This window comes from Peromyscus maniculatus, chromosome 12 (genome assembly GCF_049852395.1).
Source record: "Peromyscus maniculatus bairdii isolate BWxNUB_F1_BW_parent chromosome 12, HU_Pman_BW_mat_3.1, whole genome shotgun sequence".
NCBI classification, from domain to species: Eukaryota; Metazoa; Chordata; class Mammalia; order Rodentia; family Cricetidae; genus Peromyscus; species Peromyscus maniculatus.
Window position 1 is genome coordinate 13,075,625 of NC_134863.1, and position 20,322 is coordinate 13,095,946.

The 20,322-nt window shown below is 42.2% G+C and overlaps 1 long non-coding RNA gene across 1 annotated transcript; it reads left to right on the top strand.

The window, feature by feature from the left end:
• Nucleotides 1-16,033: 16,033 nt before the first annotated feature.
• LOC143268231 (uncharacterized) lies at nucleotides 16,034-20,322 on the top strand. Its single transcript, XR_013043915.1, has 3 exons — nucleotides 16,034-16,133; nucleotides 18,009-18,104; nucleotides 20,186-20,322. It is a non-coding gene; the product is annotated as an uncharacterized LOC143268231 (long non-coding RNA).

The window sequence follows — 20,322 nt, forward strand, 5'->3', positions numbered from 1 at the left end:
TCCTTTCTGTTCTGCTAACTCATTTCCTCTCACTGCCCAGCTATATCACTTCCTCTTCCTGTCCAGTTCTGTCACCTCCTGTCTGTCTATACAGACCTCCAGACCTTTATGGTTAACTAGTGTTGGAATTTAAGTCATGTGCCACCACACCTGGCTCTGTTCTTAGTGTGGCCTTGAACTCACAGAGATCCAGACAGATCCCTGACTCCTCAGTGATAGGATTAAAGGCGTGTGCTACCATTGTCTGACTTCTACGTCAAATATAGTGGCTGGCTTTTTCCTCTGACCTCAGATAAACTCTATTGTTGGGGCACAGATGAATTATCACTACAATTGAATATGTTTTTACATCAGTACCATGCCCTTTTTATTAATATGGATCTGTAATATAACTTCAAATCAGGTATGGTGATAACTTCAGTGATTTGGTTTTTGCTTAGGATTGTTTTGCCTCTCCAGAGTCTCTTGTGTTTCCATATGGACTTTAAAATTGCTTTTTTGTGTGTGGAGGGAAGTGTGTCTGTTTTGGTTTTTTTCAAGACAGGATTTCTCTGTGTAATGGTCCTGGATGTTCTGGAACTCACTCTGTGGAGGAGACTGGCCTCTGCCCCCTACGTGCTGGAATTAAAAATTGTGAGCCACCATACCTCACTTAAGATTGCTTTTCTGTTTCTGTGAAGAATGTCACTGGATGTCTGGTTGAGATTGCTCAGTATTGACTCTATATTGGATTTTGTAAGATACTGTTTTCACTGTAGTTGTAACCAACCGTCTTATTAAATAAGAAACACAGAACCAATGTAAAAGAGAAAGGCGAGAGCTCAGAGCTCAGAGCTAAAATCTTACCCTTCCTCCTGCGGTGCTCCTAGCTCCCCGAAAGAGAGCTATTTCCTGGGTGTATATCTTTAAATAGTCTTTCTGTTCTGCCTTCTCATTGGCTGTAAACCCAGACACATGACTGCCTCGTCACTGCCTGTAAGTACAACCCTCTAGGTCTTAAAGGCGTATGTCTCCAATGCTGGCTGTATCCCTGAACACACAGAGATCTATGAGATTAAAGGTGTGCGCCACCACTGCCAGGCTCTTTCTATGGCTGTAATAGCTCTGACCCCCGGGGAACTTTATTTATTAACATACAATTAAAATCACATTTCAGTACAAATAGAATACTACCATATTTCACAATTATTGATCCTTCAAATCCATGAACATGTTTTACATCTTCTAGTGTCTTACTTGATTTTTTTTTCTTGAGTATTTTGAATTTTTCATTTTAGAGATCTTTCATATCCTTGGTTAGGTTTTTCCAAGGTACTTTTTTCTTTTTTGAGGCTGTTAAAAATTGAATCACTGTCAGGCGGTGGTGGCACACACCTTTAATCCCAGCACTCAGGAGGCAGAGGCAGGCAGATCTCTGTGAGTTTGACTCCAGCCAGGTCTACAGAGTGAGTTCCAAGACAGCCAAGGCTGTTACACAGAGAAACCCTGTCTTGAAAAACCAAAAAAAAAAAAAAAAAAAAAAATTGGATTACTTCCAAGATTTCAGTTTCTTTGTCATTGATATATAGGAAGGATTTGTGTGTTACTTTTGTGTCCTGCCATTGAACGTGTGTATCAGTTCTAAAAGTTTTCTGGTTAGTCTTTATAAATAAATCATAGTTTTATGATTTATGTATAAATCATAGCAGATGCAGATAGGGGCCTTTGGCTTCTTTCCTTTGCTGTTTGTATCCTTTTATGTGCTCCCCTTGTCTTGCTCTAGCTAAGGCTTCCAGGACTATACTGAAGAAGAGTGGAAAAGTTGGACACCTTTGTCTCGTTCCTTATTTTAGTGGAAGTGCTTTGAGGGTTTTCCCCATTTAATATCATGTTGGCTGTAGGCTGTCATATGTAGGCTTTATTATATTACGATTTTTTTTCCTAATCCAAGTCAGAACCTTTACCATGAAGGAATGATAGGTTTTGTCAGTGTTTTTTCTACATCTGTCCAGATGTCCATGGTGTTTCTGTCCTCGGCTCCATTTGTGTGACTTAGAACATTTATTGGCTCACATCTGTTGCGTTCCTGTATCTCTGATCAAGTTACACCACCAGCTTCATCATGGTGAATGATCTTTTTGATGTATTTGCAATTATTTAGTTTAAGGTCATCATGGGAATTAGTTTGTTGATTCTCTCACTCCATGTCTTTATCTGCCTTTGGTTTGGAAGTGTTTCTTCCATTTCTATGGAGTGGCTTGAGAAGCATGGGAGGGCTTCATAAACATCACCATGACTCCATCTGGGCCTGGACTGCTTTTTGTTGGGAGAGCTTTAATTACTGCTTAAATCCATTGCATGTTATAGATCTTTTAAAACTATTCATCTCATCTTGGTTCAATTTTAGTAAGTCACATTGTCTAGAAATTCATCCATTTCTTTTTGATTTTCTGACTTAGTGGAATATGTATTTTCAACATGAGACGTGGTGTTTTGTGTAAGTTATGTTTTTGTTTATATGTTTTAGTTTGATGTGAATGGGTGTTTTGCCTGAATGTATGTCTGTGCATCATATTTTGCAGTGCCCAAGGAGGCCAGAAGAGGCCATCAGATCCCTGGGACCAAACTTATAGACCAGCTGTGAACTACCATGTGGGTGCTGGGAATTGAACCCAGGTCCTCTGGAAAAGCAACCAGTGCTTTTACCCAGTGAGCTGTCTCTAACCTCCAGACCTGATGTTTTTCATTTCACTGGTATCTGGTGTGATGGTTCCCTTTTTACCTGTAATTGTATAAGTTGGTGTCTTCTTTCTTTTGGTTAGTTTGGTTTGTCAATCTTATTTATCTTTTCAAAGAACCCACTCTTAGTTTCAATGATTATGTTTTTCTTTTCATTTCTATTTCATTAATTTCTGGACTGATCATAAAGATTTCTTTTCATTTACTTACTTGAGGTTTGGCTTATTCTTTTTTTTTTTTTCCTTTTTACGAAAATCCTTTAAGGTGTATCATTCATAGTATTTGCAATGTCTCTGATTTCTTCATCAACATGTAGAGCTGTAAAGGTCCCTGTAGGACTGCTTTCATTGTGTCCCAGAGGTTCTGAGACATTGTTTTCACTGTCATTTAGTTCCAGGACCCATTCATTGTTCAATAGTCTGTTGCTTCTGTTGTACACGTTTCACAAAACCCCCAAAGACCACCAAGAAGTCTTTTTCCAGTGCAAGCACATAAGGGTCCTTTTCCCAATTTGACCTCCTCCCAATTTGGGTAGCTTTTGCCTGCTTGCCAACCTTGACCAGATGTCCTCCCTATGCTAATTCTCTGATGGTTTCCACCCTCCTGAGTGCTTAAGGGAAGTTCCTTGTTGGTGTATCCTGCATATTGGGCATTAACAGCTTAGATGCAAGATTGTAAATATCAGTAGCAAACTTCTGCCCTCCGGGGTTCTCCCATTTTGCTGTAAGCCTGTATTTAAGGTTTCCTCCCTCTTTCAATAAACAGCATTCAGCATTCTGCTGAGGCGAATGACCCGCTGTCTTTTGTCTCTGTTTTTCAGTCCACAGCCCCTCACTCAGACATGGTGAATGGGTGGTGGTAGCGCAGGTGTTATTGCTACAAATGGAGGTCCCGAGATCCAAGAAAGAAGGGACATCGCTGATGGACACCCAGGTAAGCCTGGCCAGCAATTTAAAGAAAAAAAAGAAAAGATAAGGGTGAATTGAAATGGGTGCAGCTAGCTCACAGTCAGTTAACTGGACTGTTGAAGCAGGAGGGCACTGAAGTTAAGATAGGGCAAGACAGCTAAAGATTTTAAATAAAAAAGGAAATCTTCCCAACAGAGAAGAGGGAGGGAAAGGAAATTTCCCATTAGAAAAGGTAGAAAAAATTTAATCAAGAAAAAAGGATTTTCCCGGTAAAAGGGGGGAAATTTTTGAAACTAGACCTAAAGATTTTTAGGGCCCTGTGGAGGAAGGATGAAGAAAAGATAAAAGCCTCTTCCCAGTGGTAATGGAGGAAGAAAAGGCTCTTTCCAATTTTAGAATTTTCAAGATAGCCAAAACTCTGAGCTCTTTCTGCCTGCCAGCACAGAGCGGCAGCATCTGAATTACAAAGAGTCATAGAAGTTTCGTTGTCTGTTTGCTTAATTTTGGTTTAAATGTTCATTTTTTTCTCAGAGTGGGAATAATTCAATATATAGAATCCCTTCATGGGAAATGTTTTTCTGTTTTTCCCTTAATGGTGGGAATAACTCATTATTAGGTAGTCCCTTCATGGGAGTAAGAGAACGTTTAAATGTGAGTGCTCGTGTGTGGGGCACGCGTCCAGCAAGGCAGCGAAGGCGTGTGCGAGACAGCCCAGAGCAGCAGGCAGGCGGGTACACACAGGCAGGAGGCATAGCCACAAGGCCCATGAGGGGAACAGGCTCATGGGCGGGCAAGTGAGCAGAGGCCAGGAGAGGGACTAGCACTAAAAGTTTAAACGGGCCCAATTTCTGGTGAAAAATGGTTTCAGTCAGGACATGGAATGCTAAGTCAATGCTGTTTGAATTTCCAGGGATATTAATCATTCATGTATAAAGGATGTTCTGTTCTTTTGATTGTCTTAATAAATTCTCAGATGAATGATTGACTCTCATGGTAGATAAACTAAGGAACAGAATTCATAATTTTGAACTATATATTAGGTATGCTTTTGTCTGTTGATCATTACTGAAAATTTGGCTCTGCTCTTTAAGTTGCTTTCTAGAATTCTATAGAAATATAACACCTGAGCCAGGTGGTGGTGGTGCACACCTTTAATCCCAGCAATTGGGAGGCAGAGCCAGGCAGATCTCTGTGAGTTTGAGACCAGCCTGAGCTACCAAGTGAGTTGCAGGAAAGGCGCAAAGCTAAACAGAGAAACCCTGTCTCGAAAAACCAAAAAAAAAAAAAGAAAGAAAGAAAGAAAGAAAGGAAGGAAGGAAGGAAGGAAGGAAGGAAGGAAGAAAGAAAAGAAATATAACACTTGAAATTCATTGGGTTGTTAGCTTATTAAATGTTATTGCTAAGGTAAACCCATAAAAAATAATCTCTTACTGATAAAGAGGTTACAAAATTATTTTTCCAGTAAATAAAATACAGATAAATTGTTTGATCCACATTGTTAATAATTGGCTATTTGTGCTAATGTGTTACTTGAAGATTTTATAAAAATACTACAGAGTATTGCCAAAAGTTACCTCTTCAAATCCTATAGAGATTGTATTTAATGCTTTTATAATTGACATATGTAAAAAGGACCATGGAAATAGAGGCTGGTGATAGAACTGCTCAATTATTATTGCTTTCATATTTCAAATGCAAAATTGTGCCTATATATAGAACTGGAGGTTTTTGAAGTACAGGAGAAAAGGTGATTTGACAAACAGATATCAATGATAAACAGCCTAAATTAAAAAATACAATTATATGGGATTGAGATTGAAAGACTACTGGATTCTGGTGCGGGACATATCTATAGTTTACAAGAATCCTGAGATCCAAAATGGCCTCCACAAGAAATCAGGAAAATGAGGGCTATTACAAGATCTTAGAGCTGTAAATACAATCATGCTTCTCATGGGAGCAACACAGCCTGGTTTGCCTGCCCCGTGGCAATTCCTAAATATTGACATTTAATTGTGATTGACTTATATGGATGATATTTTAAAGATAAAAAACTTGTTTTTGATGCCTTTTCTAAATTACAAGAGGTTCTTAGCCTGGCTAATTTACAGATAGCCCCAGAAAAGATACAGGTATCCTTTCTCCATCATTATTTAGGTCATGAATTGTTACACACAGGCATACTTCCACAAGAGATTAATCTGCGTATGGATCAGCTACCCACGCTTAATGATTTCCAAACCTTTCTGGGAGATACTCAATGGCTTTGATCCACTTTAAAGATTCCAACAGGTCAGCTTCATCCTTTGTATGTCTTAAAGGGCAACCCTGACCCTTTATCTCCCCGTGAATTAACAGCTGAAGGGCATACAGGCCTACAGTGTGTCCAAGGGGCCCTGGAACAGGCTCACATGCAGTATATAGATCTTTCTTCTCCCTTATTGTATTTGATATTTTGTTTTACTCATTCACCTACTGGAGTGTTTTGGCAAACAGGTCCTATTCTATGGGTATATTCCCTAGCTTCTCCAGCAAAAACCATTACTCCTTATCCTCAGGCTGTTGCTCAGATTATATTTAAGGGAATCAAGATCAATGTTCAAACTTTTGATAAAGAGCCAGATATTGTGGTGACCCCAGACACCCAGTCTCAAAATGGTTGCAAGCTAATGATAATGATTGGGCCATATTGACATGCTCCATGCAGGGTCGGTTTGATACTCACTAGCCCTCTAATAATGTGTGTCAATTTTTTTAATTGCATCCTGTTATATTTCCCAAGATAGTGTAGATGACTCCTATTCCTCAGGCCTGTGTGGTATTTACTGATGGCATTTCACGTGGTTTTGTTGTGGTAATTTCTGGTAACATAGTGAAGAGAATGAAAGTCCAAGGCACTTCTGCCTAGATGGTGGAGGTATGGGCACTGTTGCTTGCTTTACAGATGTTTTCTGATGAGCTTTTAAACATTTATACTGAGAGCCAATATGTGGCACATGCAGTTATGCCTTTGGAGACACCAGCCTACAAACCATCCATTTCTCCCATTCATGAATATTTATTGCAAGTGCAAGGACTCATATGGCCCCACTCACATAACCTTTATGTGGGCCATATTAGAGCTCATACTCAATTGCCTGGACCTCTAAGCAAAGGTAATCAGAGGGCTGATGCCATTACTCATTATGGCTGTCACATTAGTTTGTTCTGCCTTTGAAAAGGCTACTCAGTTGCATCAATGTTATCATCTTAATGCTGGATCTCTTCATCATCATACGGGCATAACCCGGGAACAAGCCATCCAGATAGTTAAATCATGTCCTATTTGTGCTGAATTTTTAACTGTTCCTCATTTGGGAGTTAATCCCTGAGGACTTTTACCTAATCATGTGTGGCAAATGGACATCACACACGTGCCTTCCTTTGGAAAATTACAATATGTCCATGTGTTTATTGATCCATACTCCTCTCTAATTTTTGCTTCTGCCCATTCAGGGGAAAAAAATTAAAGATGTAAAGAATCATTGTCTTCATGCTCTTGCTTACATGGGAGTGCCAAAATGCATAAAGACTGATAATGGTCCTGCCTACAGCACTATGGGATTTTCAAAATTCTGCCAAGATTTTTCTATCATTAATAAGACTGGTATTCCTTATAATCCTCAAGGACAGGCTATAGTAGAACACTGCCATTGTACCTTAAAAACATATATTGCTAAAGTAAAAAGGGGGAGCTAGGGGCTCATCTCTCCTCTCCACATTCTATTCTTTCCCTTATTTTATATATTTTAAATTTTTTATTGGTGGATTTTGCTGGAGTATCTGCTGCAGATAAGCACTGGAGGGCTCCTGTTGCAAATCATCCTCTGGTGCAATGGAAGGATCTTTCTACTGGCACTTGGAGGGGACCCGATACAGTGTTGGTGTGGGCCCAGGGATCTGTTTGTGTCTTTACACAGGACAATGAGGTTCCTCTTTGGGTTCCTGAGTGCTGTGTGCACCCTGTAGCTGCTGCTGAATCCCAACATGGCAGAGACCTATTGTCCTTTGTGAAGAACTCTCCCCTTCTGATGCCAATGGGGATTGAGAGCTCAATATGGCCAGCCTTGGCAAGCATTAATGTAAGCCTAGGAACTGTAGCCATGCAGTTGGATTCTTCAGAAGGTAAGGTACTGTAACTGCTTTTTCAAGTATGTTTGAGAACGTGTCACCTAGACACCTTGGAGATTAAGGATAACCCTGAAGGTCACTGACCTCCATTTGTTAACAGTAGCATGCCAGCTAAGCCTTTTCACATTTTGTAACCCTCTTCAAGCTGGTGTAGTACCTACTTTTCAGGAGTGGCTCTGTGAAACATTTATTGGCCTCCTGAAATTCATCTAGCCTCTTTTGAAGATACCTTAAAATTTGTGAGCCTGAATGTAGCCATTATTGAGACCATTAGTTCTGCTCCTTGTATGCTGTCTGTTTTCTCTTTATGGTTCTTAGTTGTTCTTTTGCAGAGCTGCCAGCTTAAGTCATGCTGGGATCAAGAAACATGGGCCTTGGTGGTTCTTGTTCCTGGAGTTGTGTCCATGCCAGTGGACTGTGGCAGTAAGACACAGATGGTGCTCACACGCTCCAGAAGAGATTCTGAAATTGCTGTTGCCAATGTTGTTGTTATCACAGTGGTGGCCACTGTTGCTACTGTTTCTGGGATTGCTATTTCATAATTGGTTACTACAGCTAGCACAATGGAGACCCTGGCAGCAAGAGTAGCTACCACAGTTAATTACTCCTTTATTCTATTGGGCATGATAAATTTAATTCAACAGTTAAATACATTTTGATTGGCTTTGAAAGTTATAAAATTTATAAACTCAAGTTCCACTTGCTTTTGGGATACCATCTTACAAGGACTCCAATTTGCAGTAAGGCTCATTAAGGTAGGGAATGATTCAATTGCCTTTAGCCTACTGGCTATTGGTGCATTTGGACTTCTGTTGGTCTTCTCTGTGTCAAATGCACAGATTGCAAGCCCAGTGCCACTTTGAGATCTTTGGCAGCAGTTAACTCTACAGCTCACGTGGTTGAGCCTGTATGATAATGAGTATTCAGAGACGGGTAATGCTTGGGGGGCACTCACCAACCTAAGACAGAGCATTTGTGTGGCCTGGGCATGTGTCTCCATGACAGGTAAGGTGACCTGCTGACGTCCCACACAACCTAAGTCAGAAGCTCATTTTTTAGTAAAAAGGGGGGACCTGTAGGGCCCTGGCCCTCCCATTTTGGGTAACTGTTGCCTGCTTGCCAACCTTGACCAGATGTCCTCCCTATGCTAATTCCCTGCTGGTTTCCACCCTTCTGAATGCTTAAGGGAAGTTCCTTGTTTGTGTATCCTGCATATTGGGCATTAACAGCTTAGATGCAAGATTGTAAACATCAGTAGCAAACTTCTGCCCTCTGGGATTCTCCCATTGTGCTGTAAGCCTGTATTTAAGGTTTCTTCCCTCTTTCAATAAACGGCATTCGGCATTCAGCTGAGGTGAATGATCCGCTGTCTTTTGTCTCTGTTTTTCAGTACACAGGTAGTACGGGCGTTATCGCTACATTCAGGTTCAACATGGGCCGCTGCAAGGCAGATGGAAGGAAAGATGACGACAGCCACAAGCCCAGGTGCAGAGGATTTTTAAAGGGAAAAACCACAAGCTGGGAACTGGCAACTTGGGATTGGGTAGAAGGGGCACGGTGATTTTTTTTTTTTTAAACTATTGGTCTAAACTTTCGGCAGGGAACAACAACCCGCTGAACAGGACTATCTGGACTGCTCAGCAGGATTATGTAGATATCTCCAAGGGCCATAAACCACAGACAGGATCTTGTTAAGCTTTCCTTTAAACAGCAGACAGGATGTCTGCAGGAGAATACTGCTCTGTATCCATTCAAGTTATCATGGCATATTCCTGAGCCTGTGAAGTTAAGTCTAGGCTTTCACAGTTCATCAACATCAGTTGTGTGTGCCTTAGGGTTTCTCTTGATGTTCACCTGTAGACATATTCCACTGGCTTCATCAACATCAGTTGTGTGTGCCTTAGGGTTTCTCTTGATGTTCACCTGTAGACATATTCCATTGTGATGAATAGGTGTGGAACCAAAATAAGACCAAAATGCTCTCACCCCAAAACTAAAGGCCTAAGACTGTAAAGGCCTAAGACTACTCCTTTTAGCTACAGGCCATAAGTTACTGGAACAGGCCAGAAGTTACTGAGACCAGTCAGTTCAGATTCCAGAAACCAGGAAGTGTAAAAGTACAGAGTCACAAGGTAGTCAGGAGGTAATGGCTGCCGGACTATGGAATGTCCTCTCCCTGGCTCCCTAGGCAGCTGCTTGACCATAGAATGTCCCAACCCTAGTTTCCATAGTGACTGGGTAATCTCCAGATGCCCCCATCTGGGGGCAGCCAATGAAAAATGGTGGTGGGCAACTACTTCCTTAGAAGGAAAACTGAATTGTGATTTCTGGAATTCCTAGACACAAGCCAATCAGAATTGTACCCATACTAGCACCTCCTAAATGATGTAACCTTGTGATTTTTCCCTTTAAAAACTTCCTCCAGCTTCCACTGCGTTGGATCTGTTGGACGAAGTCCCTGCCTAGGCTTGTGTTGCATTTGGATATCCACGATTAAACCTTGCTTTTGCATTCCGGCTTGCTCGTCCTTGGTGGTCTCTCTGGGGGTCGCGATCTGGGCACAACATAGGATACAAAGAATTACTTCTGTTTTCCTAGGTTTGTTAAGACTAAACCAAGCTATCGGATTCCTGCCATTTTATTTGTTTTGTACTGTTTGGGGTTGTCCTTCCTTAGTATTTAATTCTAGCATGGTTCATCTGGCCTGAGCCTCATGGGTAGATTTTTTTTCTCTTTAGTCAGGATCTCTTTAACAATCACCTGCAGAGTTGGATTGGTATAGTCATAAATTACTTTTATCTTTATCAGAATTTTTTATTTTTCCTCCAATAATGGCAGGTAACTTTGCCTGCTTATATTATTCCACACTGGCAGATAACTTTCAGAACTTGATAAATATCACCCCAAGCCCTTCTGGATTTTAATGTTTGTTGACTAATTGGTGTGGTGGTATTGTGTTCCCCAAAATATTGTGCACCCTAATAAACTTATCTGGGGTCAGAGACAGAACAGAAAGTCTATAAGAAGACAGATACACATGAAGTAGCTCTCTTGCTGAGGAGGACAGCAGCGGCAGTGAAGGGCAAGGTTTTTAGCTCTTAGCTATTGCTCTGACCTCTTGGGCTTTTAACTCTGCAATTGGCTCTGTGTTTCTTATTTAATAAGATTGTTCATCTACAAATTGGCATTATTTGTGGGGGTCCAGCTCCCACCTTTTAGAAGGTTCCTAGGTAGAGGAGAGAGGAATTAAGGAATGTCAGATGGAAAGAGAGACCTAGATGACAAGAAGAAAGACAGAAACACAGGATAGCTTCGGGAGGGCCTGGTCAATACCCACCAGCCTTGTCCTTCATTGAAAAGGGCTTTTATAACATGCCATGGGCCAAGCAAAAGACCACCTGCTTGCAAGATCCAAGCACACCATCCAGCCAAGTGTAATCACACCCATGGTGAAATCATCCCATTATGCAGCCCTGCTGGGTGAAGCAGCTCAGATTCTCTGATCCTGAGTAAGTTCTCACTAAGGAAGCCTCTGTGGGCTCCCACAGTTACTCAGATGGGCTGCGGCTTGGTGTTCCCTCTTGCCGCCCACCTTCAGTATACTTCCTGTCTGTGTCTGTAGCATTCTAACTGTAACATGACCAGGGAGGGACTTTTCTGGTTTGTTCAGTGCTATATGCCTCCTGTATCAAGGTTGGCATTTGTTTTCCTAACGCTAGGAAATTTTCTGTTGTGATTCTTTTGAAAATGGCCTCTGTGCCTTTAGAATGAGATTTCTCCTTCTATCCTTATAATCCATAAATTGGATCTTTTCAGAATGTCACATATATCTTGTACTTCCCACCAGTACCTTTTTATTGTTTGATCTTTAGCCTTGTGGGGTTGTTTCATTTCTCTTCTGTCCTCTTCTTGACTTGTTCTGTTGCTGAGACTCCCACAGTTTTAAATTTTGACTTGCCAGGGTTTATTTCCAGCATTTCTGCTTGGCTTTCTTCAGTGTCTCTCTCTTTGTTGATTTTTTTCTTTCATAACATCCATCACTTATGGATTGCCCAGAGTCCAGGGAAGATGCTATGTCTGGTGTGGGATAGCTAAGGGAAAAAAAAATCTATGTATACTATGCTCTTATGTCTGTTAACTTTATTCCTCTAAGACAAAATTTTATCAATTCAGCTACAGCTCCATCAGGCATTCAAGGCAGGAATAAAACTAGATACACCAAGCTCTTTGTACGTCTACTTTATTTCTCTGGGATGAAATCCTGTCTACATAGCTTCAGCTCCATCCTGACACTCAGTTCCTCTATGTCCCCTCTTTTCCTGTCCTCTCATAGTCCTGCTAACAACTAAGCTCTTATGATTCCAGCCTCATCTTCATCCTCTGTTTCTTCACCCTCCATCTCTACTTGCTCTCTATTGTGGCTCTGATGAACTCTACAAGAGTTCTGTCTTACCATCTATGAAATCTCTGTGTTCTTCCCTTCTCCTGGGCGGTGTTGTTCTGTCTCCTCTACAGAAAACGCCTGTCCCTTCTTCCCCTGGCCACCTGGATCTTTGCCCCCTCAGGAATGTTGCTCCACCCTACCTTCCACCTTGATATGTAAAAACCTCTTTTGTTCTCAGTCAGCTGCTCTGAAGAACCACTAGGCCTCAAGGCAAGAGCATGGCCTGAGCTTCATGTGCACAAGAAACCAAGCTATGTTTCTCCAGCCAGCCTGTCTCCTAGGCTTATTGGGGGAGTTAGTTACCTAGAAGTTCAGCAAGTCTGAGGAGCTGACCTGTTTGCCAAATGGTCTGGGAATATTTGGGCATGCACAAATTTCATAGCAGAATACAGCTGAAACATTAAAAGCTGGATAACAGCAAATATTCATAATAAATGGCTTGCCTTTTGACAGACCCTTGGGCAGTCAAATTATAGCTTTAATACACAACTGAATCTCTATACTATATCTTGTGGCTCACCACAATCATCTTTATTTTATTCATCTGTTTGTGTTCTTGAACATGTTTGTTATCATTATCTTGAGTTTTCTGGGATTTCATCAAAATCACTCTTACTAGATACCATTACTGGATGGTTAATCAGTAATACAGTAATTCTAGAGGAGGTATGCTGTCTTGATTTTTTTTTTCTGTTCCTCTTTAATGCATTAGGGTTTACACATCTGGGGTTATTTCTTTGCTTGCTTGCTTGCTTACTTAATTTTTTTATTTAATTTTGTTGGTTTGTTTTAAAGGTTTTTGTTTTTTTTTAAGTAGGCATGCATGATGATTACCTTTCAACATGTCACTATTTGTTTTTGTTTTCTTTAGTCAGTATTTGCAGGATGAAAGTAAGACCAAAAGAAATACAGATCTCAATCTCTTAGAGTGGACCCACTGTAAGGATTCTGTCCTTATTACATCATCAGTCTGCGAGGGTGTCCCAGCCTAAAAAGCAGACGTGCCCTCCCACTCTCTTTATATATTCTCTTTGTCCTCCACACAGTCTCTCTCTCTCTCTCTCTCTCTCTCTCTCTCTCTCTCTCTCTCTCTCTCTCTCTCTGCCATAGCCGCGGCCAGGAACAACTGCCGCTCTAAACCCCTTCATTGGTGCCATTCAGACTTGGGGAGATCAACTAGGACCTGCTGCGACCACCACCGCCGCCACTGCCTCCTCCCCACTCCAGCGAGACCACAAGACCGGAGACCACGAGCGTGCGTGTGAGTCCCTCACCTCTGCGGGACCCCCACACCGCTACTGCTCCCGCCATGTTTCTTCACTACACAGTGAGTTCCTCTGCCATTCTCGAGGCTGTAGTCTGACCTATAGTCTTTGCGACAGACACCCTGGGAATTGTCCTCGGGCTGCACTGGCAATGACACATTTTTGCTGCTCCTGACAAGGGGGTCAATGCTGTCTTGGTCCATCAGGTGGACCACCTCCAGCATACACCTCAGCCCTTAGCATCCCTTGATGAAGAGGGTGGCTAACCTGAGCTGATTCATAGATCTTTCTTCTCTCCTCGGGGATGCCTGAGACTGGAGTCTGATCCCAGTTTGTTATTTTAATTTTTTATTTTTCTCTCGGCTAGAGCCGTGGGACAAAGGGGCGGATACATTTACCACTTACATTGGCATATATATACGGGTAAATCTGGCTACAAAACAGCTTTGCGGGAACTTCTGCCAGTGAACGGGCAAATAAAAGAGTTACTTTATCCCCAAGCTTTCTGCTAAAGCTATGAACCCTTCTCCCTCCCTACTTCTGATGTTTTCTTTTCCTCTACCACGTGCAACCTTTTCTGTCTGACTTCGACCGGCAGTGGCAGGCTCAAATGGGCGGGCTTGGGTGGCTTCTACTGACTCTAGCCCTAACTCGCCTTCACTCCACCCACTCATTCTCAAACTGCCTTGAGAGGCACAGACAGGTCTGGAAGCAGCTAAGATCCATACAAATAAGTTTACAGTAATTAGGATGGCTCTTAAGCCAAAAATCAGCCTATAGCCTCAGACAAGTCTTCCAAAAGGATCGTTTATAGTCTGCCTCCTGGCAGATCTTCCAAAAGCTGTCCTTAAGCCAGCAATCATCAGACAAAAAAACAAATTCAGGACACAGAGTAAAATCCGTCTCTTGTTCCCTAGACCACCCCGACTAAAACTGAAGCATCTGAAAAGCAAGGTTTCTGACCCCACAGGCAAAAGAGTCATCTGTGGCATTTAAGGTGTGCCAGGGAAGAGATAAAAGCCGGAAAACAAAATTGCCAAGTGCTGGCACTCACTGATTCCCAAAAGCTGTTGGGTCCCTGTTTTAAGTGAGGAAAAGGCCACACTAGCAAGTGCCCTGCCATGCTCATCAACAGCCTTGTTATAAGTGCCACCTATAAAGACAGCTAGTCAGCTGACTGCCCCCAGGCACCAAGACGCATGGGTACATCAAGCTAAGACCTCCAGCAGACCTAGGCTTAGCTACAGACATGGCAGGGAACCCAGAACACAGCAGGGAAGCGATCCATTTCTTTCCTTCTGGACACCAAAACCACCGATACAGTCCTGAAAGTTTTTGGATGCCACCTCTCCTCATTTCCCTATTGTCGGGGTACAAAAGACAGCCTTACCCACCTCACCAGATTTAATTGAACTTTCAGAGTTACTTAATGGGAAAAGATTTCCAACTAAGATAGGAGCTTTCATTTCATTGCCTCACTCCAGATCTACTAGCCTGTGTTTCTCACGTCCACACAGACAGGTCCCTGATCTTTGCCTTGTCCCTAATTCCAAAAAGTAAGTTCTCATGCACCACAAGCTTTTCTCTTCCCAGTTCCCTGTTCTAACTCACTGTTCAGCTAATGGTACAGGACCACCACAGATCTGGAGTCCAGAGATCATTAAGTAAGAAACTGTAACAGCTAAAAGGTATTTACACCCCCAGACCCAAAAGCTTCTGGGCACTACAAAAAAGACTTTAACATAAACATCTATTACTACAAAATGCTTTTAATAATTGATCATCTGTCTCCTGGATGCCGAACTAGTAAATGAATCAGGTGCTTTAAAATAATCTGTCTCTGATAAAGCTTAACATGTTTCAAAACCAGCTTAAATCTAACTGGACAGGCTGGATCTACCTCAGATAAGTGCCAACTCCCTTGGTCTAAAAACACTCCAAAAAATGAAATAATAACTATTCTTTTCTCTCTAAGCATTCTTTTGTGTCACCAGCATCTTGTCAGACAGAAGGTTCCCAGCACAGTCAAGAGGGATGCATGTCTCCAGAGCAATGGACAGCAGACAGTATCTCACAACGCCTGTCTACCTTGGAAGACCCCCCTTCCCCATTCCCCCCAGAGCCAACTGATGTCCAACAGTCAGCTAGAAGCAGCTTTTGAGAGAAACGATGCCCCTATTCCCATCTACCTGCTGCTTTTATAATAAGCGAAAGTCCGGGATGTAAGGATTCTGTCCTTATTATGTTATCAGCCTGCGATGGCATCCCAACCTAAAAAGCAGACATGCTCTCCCACTCTCTCTCTCTCTGTATTCTTTCTGTCCTCCGCACAGTCTCTTTCTCTCTCTGTGTCTCTCTCTGTCTCACTATCTCTGTCTCTGTCTCTCACTCTCTGTATTCTTTCTGTCCTCTGTGCTGTCTTTCTCTCTGTCTCTCTGTCTCTATCTCCCTCTCTCTGTCTCTCTGTCCTTCCTCCTAATAAAGCTCTAAAAAGGTAACCATGGCTCGTGATTCTTCTGCCACCACAGCATCCAGCACTCTCTTCCTCTGCCACAGCCACTGTGATAGCCACGGCCAGCCACGATCGCCACTCTAAACCCCTTCGCCCACTACAGCATGAAGCCACATGTAAGTGACACTTGTCTGTGTTTCTTTCTTGTTTCTCTCATTCTGTAAGCACACAATTTCCAGAAGTGTGGTTGGGGTGTGTGTGTGTCTGTGTGTCTGTGACACTAAAGATTAAATTTAGGCTCTGTGGATACAATCTCAGTCCTAAGGTTTATATTTCTTTTTTATAATAATTTATTTTTATTTTATGTGCATTGGTGTTTTGCCTGCCTGTATGTCTGTGTGAGGGTGTCAGGTCTCCTGGAACTGGAGTTACAGACAGTTGTGAAATGTCATGTGGGTGCTGGGAATTGAACCTGGGTCCTCTGGAAGAACAGTCAGTGCTCCTAACTGCTGAGCCATCTCTCCAGCCCCAGCTTATATTTCTTAAGTGGCCTACTTCTGAACCTATAGCCATTCAGTATAGCCAAGATAGTTGCTTCTTGTCTTTTATCTTGCTTTAAATATAAACTGTTTTGGGAAAGTCCAGTCTCGTGTCTGAAAATGGGACCCAGGGTATTGTGAGATCAAAGGCAGGCAGACCCCTGACTACAGACTGCAGCTTATAGTCCATGTGGACAGAAGCATGGCACAAAGTGGCAGCAGGCCCAGTGGCTACCTCTGATTGGCTCAGAAGGTTAGGTCACAATAGAAATGGCCCCATCTAACAATAATTTTCTGTTTTTTTTTTCTTGAGCTAATATTAGAGAATAAAGGCACATTCTGTGTATTCTCGGTGTCAAAGTCTGGTCCTACAGCTCCCATACATACCACTTCAATGGCTTTACCTGCCACAGTATACTAGGAAACTATATGCTGGGGAAACTGACCAGGTTCAACTCAGGCTCAGTTAGGGTCACATTTCAAGATGGCCACAGTCATGTCAAGCCAAGATGGGGATGATACAGACCTTGGCACACAGCTTTTTCCATATGAGTTTATCTTCTGATGTTCCTAGAGCTGCTTGCTCCTAGTTGTTTCTGCCTCAGGGACATAACTCAAGGAGTGATCCTAGTTGGTTAAAACCTCTGAGATGGTTTTCTCATCTCACGTGCAACTTTAGGGATCCTAAGCAGCCGGCAGTTGTTCTGGTTGTTAAAACCGTGTAACCTCTGCAGTATTTGTTATGCCTGCGTCATGAGCCCCCGGAGACCACCAGGAGTCAGAGTTCACATGCAAAAGCAAAGAACCTTTATTGCAAGCTCGAGCTTGGACTTCCCATCGGTTCCAACACAGCTATTGGACCAGGGAGAGCGTTGAGCTCAGTTGTATCAAACAGTGACTGGTACTGGCATTTGCTGCAAGGAAACTGGCGATCTATAGACAGATTGTGTGAGCTGTCCTTCATGTTCTAGAGCATTTAGTGCTTGTTTGTCTCAATTCTGATGGGTCTCCCACAGGGTACAGTTTGTGGCTTTTCCTGGTTATTGTAATGGTGAGGCCCAGGCCCAGTAGTGTTAGTCCGCAGCCTGTCATGGCTGCACCAATGTTAAGTTAGACCTCTTCATATTGAAGTAAATATGTGTCATATTCAAGCACATTTAAAGCTTATAATAATCTGAAATAATCACCACTAGTGTTCTTGTCATGATCAAATGCTCTTCCTCCTTCTCCCACCCCCATCATGTCTGATGGGTTCTGTTTCTCTTAGAACTCTCACTTGCTTTACTTCTTTTTTCTGTCAGATGTTTCTATGGGGCCTCATATGCTGTGTCATGATTAGGGTTTTTATACCACAAAGAGTAAGAGTGATTGTGTTTGTGTGTGCATCTGTGTGTGTGCAACACCAGATTTATCCACCTTTGTCGTACTGTTTTTCCACAGTGATGTTTAGAGAGAGACTAAGGGTGTGTATGTAACAATATTTTACCTCTTCCCCCTTTCTGTTTGTTTTAGGAGATTCCTCAACAGTTGAATGGGAGTGATTGTGGAATGTTTACTTGTAAATATGCAGATTATATTTCTAGGGACAAACCTATCACATTTACTCAGGTGAGTCCAAGCTGCTTCTCGTGTCCTTGCTTGTTCCTGTCCTTTGGCAGTGCCTGGCCCACGACAGGCTCTTCTCACAGACAGACTGTTCTAGGAACCTTAGGTGAGGCCCCACTCAGAATCAGTGATGTGCATGCTCGTCATGGGCTGTATTCCTGGACTTGACCAAGAATTCTTGATGACGGGTGGTATAATTTGCTTATCCTTGAACTCCATTTTTGATTGGTTCCTATTGTTACTGTTTTTAGCTAAAGGGAGGCATGTGAGGATAGATGACAGTGAGGAGAAACCCCGCCTTGTGAGGACTTCAACCCCGGTCTAAGATGGAAGCATAAATGAATGTGCTTTCCTTTCTGAAAGATGTCGTATTTGAGAGGAAATTCAAGTACATCAGGAACCCTTAAGTTCCTGTTTGATAGTGGACTCTCAATCTTTCTACAGCCAGAGTTAACCCCAATCAGAAATATTTCTCATCCATAGACCTCTGTTGGATAGCTCCTGTATGCCAAACAAACTGTTCATTGACTAGTAGAACTAAATGCTTTGGAGGAACATGAAGTAACCAGGGCTGCCCTGCTGAATGCATATCTTTCTGATCTCGGAGAATACACTCTCAGCTTTACTAGGAATAAAGTAATGTTTTACGTGAGTTTATTTTTTATTTATTTATTTATTTATTTATTTATTTATTTATTTATTTGAGAGAGACACAGGGTCTCCCATAGCACAGGCTGGCCTGGAAATCACTATGTAGCCAAGGATGACCTTGGTACTTCTCATCCTCCTGCCTCTGTCTCCTGATTGCTATGATTATAAGTGTGCACCACTGTGCATATTAGGCATATAGTCTGCTGAGCCCTTGGATGTCTTGAACTATTTAAAATAACTTAAGAATCATGTTAAGGCTGGGCATATGGTACATGCCTCTAATCTCAGCACTAGGGAGGCAGATACCTGAGGGTCTCTGTGAGTTTCAGGCCAGTCTGGTTTGCATAGTGAGTGCCAGGCCAGCCAGAGCTACATAATGAAAGACCTTGTCTGGAAAAAAAATTGTATGATCATGTATTAAGACTTTTGCCACACACATCCTCCAGAAACCCAGGAGTGTGTAATAGAGAGCAGAGAGCTAGCTCCCCCTATGTATAGCAATGCACCACAAACAGGCCAAAGGTGGCACCCTCTGTTTATTTGGGGTTTGTTTGTTTGTTTTAATTTTTCGAGAGAGGGTTTCTCTGTGTGGCCCTGGCTGTCTTGGAACTCACTCTGTAGACCAGGCTGGCCTTGAACTCACAGAGATCCACCTGCCTCTGCCTCTGGAGTGCTGGGATTAAAGGCATGCATCATCACCACCTGTCTTTTTCCTGCATTTTAAATAAAGGTCATTTAAATTGAAACCAGGGCCTCATAAATACTAGGCAAGACCTCTCCCAGGGAGCCATACCTTCATGCCCTAAGGTCATTTTTTTTTTAATATAAAAGTGAATGATTTTTTTTAAAGTGATGTTTACTTAGAATGTAGAAAAGTTTCCTATTGTACCACTGCTTGGACATTTCCAATTGGTGCTTTCTTCTTCTTCTTCTTCTCCTCTTCCTCCTCTTTTTTCTTCTTCTCTTTGCTATTTTTATTATTGTCCCTGTAGTATATTATTCTGTATTCAGCTTTGGTTTTTCTAACTTGTAAGTGCATATGTATGCACATGTAATCACACATAATGTATGTATATAAGTGTGGGACACTTACAATCCCAGAACTGGGGAGGCTGAGGCAGGAGAAGCTCTTGACCATAGCAGCTTAGGCTCTTAAGCAAGACCCTTCTCAAGCAAACAAACAAAATAAAACAAGAACCTTTGTCAAACATGGCAACACATGCCTTATAATCCTTATAATCCCAGCACTGGAGGTATAGGCGGGAAGGTTAGGACAAGAAAGCCTATTGTGCTTCAGAAATTTATACATGATGTAAAGCTGATTGATAGACATGTGCATCCTATTTTATGTATGTGATGACACCTAAAGGCTGTCATGCTGTGATATTGTGTGCAGAAGTGTGTAATACTATTGTTTGTGGGATTCTTTTCAGCACCAGATGCCTCTCTTCCGGAAGAAGATGGTGTGGGAAATCCTCCACCAGCAGTTGCTGTGACAGTGCCCTGCCCTGGGTCTTCTAGCTGCTGGTGGTTCTTTCATGGATGTTTCCATATACCTCATGCATTATGG